Below are 3,436 nucleotides of genomic sequence, written 5' to 3'. Positions count from 1 at the left end.
CGGCGACTGGACGCAGCTTCTCCAGCTCGCGTCTCCTTCTCTCCCAGCGTCGCCGAGTCTCGGCCTTCCTCCTCCTTCGAGTTCGGCGAAAATGGACCCGCGGCGGCGCTGTGCTTCCTCTACGATTGCGGGCCCGATGGTGGCACAGCAGTGAGGACGACGGAGCTGGCGGCGAGTCCCTCTCTGCGCGACACTGACAGTGCAGCTTCTCCCTTGCTCAAAGCTCGTCTCGATCTCTCTCTTACTCAGGCTAGATCGGTGGCTTCATGGTGGCAATGACAAGGAGGCTCGCGACGGTGACAGGCGGTGATAGACCATGGTAGGGACGAGCTTCACGGCGGCCGGGCGAGCAAGACTGGTGACGGCGCGGCGACGCGACACGATGGGCTTCCCGCCTCCCCTCATCAGCCGCGACTCAGCCTCTCACTCTCTGCTCTATTTCCGTTGGAGGGGTTTGTGTGTGTTGCTACGCTGAGGGAAGGAAGGAGGGTCGGGGTGTGGCTGCTAAGGGCTAGGGAGATTAGGGTTTCATTTCCAAAAGTTAAAATTAGGGGCATTTTAGTAATTTCAAATGAAATTGGGAAAAATATAGTAATTGAAACCCAAATTAAATCCAACACTAATTGTATGTAGAAAATACTATTTGCTCATCAATTTTACAAATTATTTTCCGTAAAATGCCCAAATCAAAATGATTTGAGATAATATAATTAAACTCTTTATTTTTCAAAGTAGCAGTACTAATATTTAAAATATTAATTATTTAATCCAAATCATGTAAAACTCCTATTATTTCATAACTGCCAAATTTATAATCTAAATATAGAAAATAATCCAATAATTATAAAATTGGATAATAATTATAACTTGTCTCAAATCCAATAAATCAAAACTTGCCTTAATCATCTTTAATAAAATGATTTCCGAAATTAAGGCTATAAATAACTATATGATTTGAGACTTGATCATAATAAGACTTTTCAAAAGTTCTGGGTCTTACACCATTTATAAGCACAAGGTTAATCTTGATTTCACGGTTGTTAAGTAATAAGTAATAATCTATGCATCAGTTTTTCGTATCTCCCATAACTCAAAACCTATCACACGATATTAATAATGAATTAATGTGAGGTTAAGCTATAAAAGAAAGAATTAATTAAATAATAAAGTAATTGTTGACCACAAATTGATCTCCAGAGTTGACAATGAGACATTTTTTTTTGGTTTCCCACGGTATCCCCCAATTCGGCAGGCTAAGGACTAATCCGCTGCGGTACTGAGCTCCATTTAAGGGTTTGCCGCTGGCCAATGGGTTGCTGCATGCACAAGGTAGAATTCGACTATAAGACAATTAGTTGAATGAATTGACAATAAATGCATATCTCATAATTGCAATAGCAACTTAATTGTAACGTATTAATAAATTAATAAAGTCTTTTTTAAAAAATAAATAAATCATTTATTTATAGTCACTATCATAGTTATTATTATGTATAAGATTATTTAACATCTATTATTGCATAACACTACAAGAAACATCGTTAAAATCGACGGTTTGTCGTCGATAATATTAAAAATCGACGGTAAAATCGATGATGTTAGCCGTCGCTTTAAAGCGTGTCGATTTTTCAAAAAGCTAATAAAATCGACGGCTTTTGGGACTGTTAATAAACTTTCAATAAAATCGTTGATTACTGTGTCGATAATATATGTTTAGGATTTCTACATATTTAATAAAAGCGACACCTTGGTTGTCGATAATATTATTTAAAATCGACGACAATTTTGTCGATATTTAATTTATTAAAATTGACAACATTGCTGTCGATTTTTATCTATATTAAATTTAAAAAAGCGACAACATTACCGTCGATTTTTATCTATATTAAATTTAAAAAAGCGACAACATTGCTGTCGATTTTAATAGCTATATATTAAAAATGAAAAGTGACTATACTGATTCAAAATAATTTAGTTCAAGTGTTCAACCGATAAATGGTTGGTTGGAGTAGAATTCAGCAAAGAATCAAAGAGGATAACTATGATTCCACCAAGAGATAATTAAGTATATGTAGTTTCTAGGCCTATTGCTCACTCAGTGGTGGTGTTTGGGCAAAATACCTTCCAAAAGCTACGACATTAGCATTAAAAGCTCTTGAATAAAAATTTGCATTCATAAATTACCTGGCAATGGGTTGCAATCCACTTCCCCTGTGACGTACTCTTTAATACAGAGAGCCAAAAACTATATGCATCAGTGGCGGAAAGAAGATCCTATAATAGTTTTAAGTTCAAAATCAAATTACAGCAATAAAAATTCTCTTAGAATAAGGACAAAAGTGTGTATTTCTAAACCACCTATGACTTGGAAGAGTTAGCTATCACAATTTGCTATAAAATAGTGAACCTTTTATGTCTAATGGGAATAAAGAAAACAAAAACGAAAACATCATATGAAGCATGTCAATCATTTTGGTAATCCAAGTCTTCAAAGTTTAAAACATAAAACAATCCTGGAGTATATTTTGGTATAAGAAAAATAATGATAAAGAAGTCCTATTAAGCAAACAAAGTGCACACGAAAAACACCTCTCGCTATCATACCACCATGAAAGTAAAAGAATATCATCCACTCCAACTGGTAAACCTCATCTCAAAATTGAAATTTAGAGCAACAATTTATCAAAAACAAAAATACTCGCCTAGTAGAAAAACCCAAGAACTTTACCACCAGCATCCTTTCTCCTGGCCTCTTCGTGATCCATGATGCCGGCAGAGGTAGTCAACACAATATATCCAAACTGCACAAATTGAGGGATCAATTTCAGAAGTTATGCAAACAATATATATTCAATAGAATGGAGTAATGTATCTCATCAGGTTCAATGATACAAAGTTTAAACTAACTACCTAAGCAACCCAAGTTTTGACTTTTGACTAATCTAGTTCACACATTCATAAGTCTTGCACAATATCACAATATGCAAACAAAAACTATGGAAACATTGTTGACCTGTCTTGAGGGGAGGAGTCTAGCTGCTCAACTTTCGATCTCTTTAACACCGACATCGAATCGGAGACTGATTACGCCACACTTGTTAAACCTGCCATTCAATTCGACGACAATTTTGCCAGTACTATGGTCATCAACATACTCATCAAGTTCCTCTAAAATTAATTAATTGATTACCTTTAGATTTGAGAAAAACCTTAGCTCCAGCATCAAGTTCCTTATTGGCTTCTGCATCTAACATCTCCATTGATGGGGTTGTAGGTTAGTTCATCACAAATCCCTTTCTCACTATCACTTGTATCAACTGTTCCCATCATTGCTCTTATTATAATTATGCTTCTTCTGCACAGAGGTTTATTTGTTTCTTTCTCTGCAGCCAATATTCTAAAGATTCAAATAACCAATAATGTATTAATCATCACA

General features: G+C 35.9%; 2 long non-coding RNA genes across 2 annotated transcripts; both read right to left on the bottom strand.

The window, feature by feature from the left end:
- On the bottom strand, positions 972-2,274 carry LOC110265499. The gene is made up of 2 exons (XR_002351644.1): positions 2,185-2,274; positions 972-1,316 (listed from the first exon to the last, which is right to left on the bottom strand). It is a non-coding gene; the product is annotated as an uncharacterized LOC110265499 (long non-coding RNA).
- LOC107612077 lies at positions 2,477-3,415 on the bottom strand. Its single transcript, XR_001613590.2, has 3 exons — positions 3,191-3,415; positions 3,014-3,104; positions 2,477-2,801 (listed from the first exon to the last, which is right to left on the bottom strand). It is a non-coding gene; the product is annotated as an uncharacterized LOC107612077 (long non-coding RNA).

Source organism: Arachis ipaensis, chromosome B08 (assembly GCF_000816755.2).
Source record: "Arachis ipaensis cultivar K30076 chromosome B08, Araip1.1, whole genome shotgun sequence".
NCBI lineage: Eukaryota > Viridiplantae > Streptophyta > Magnoliopsida > Fabales > Fabaceae > Arachis > Arachis ipaensis.
The sequence above is the reverse complement of the archived record's forward strand: the minus strand, read 5'-3'. Positions and strand labels throughout refer to the sequence as shown.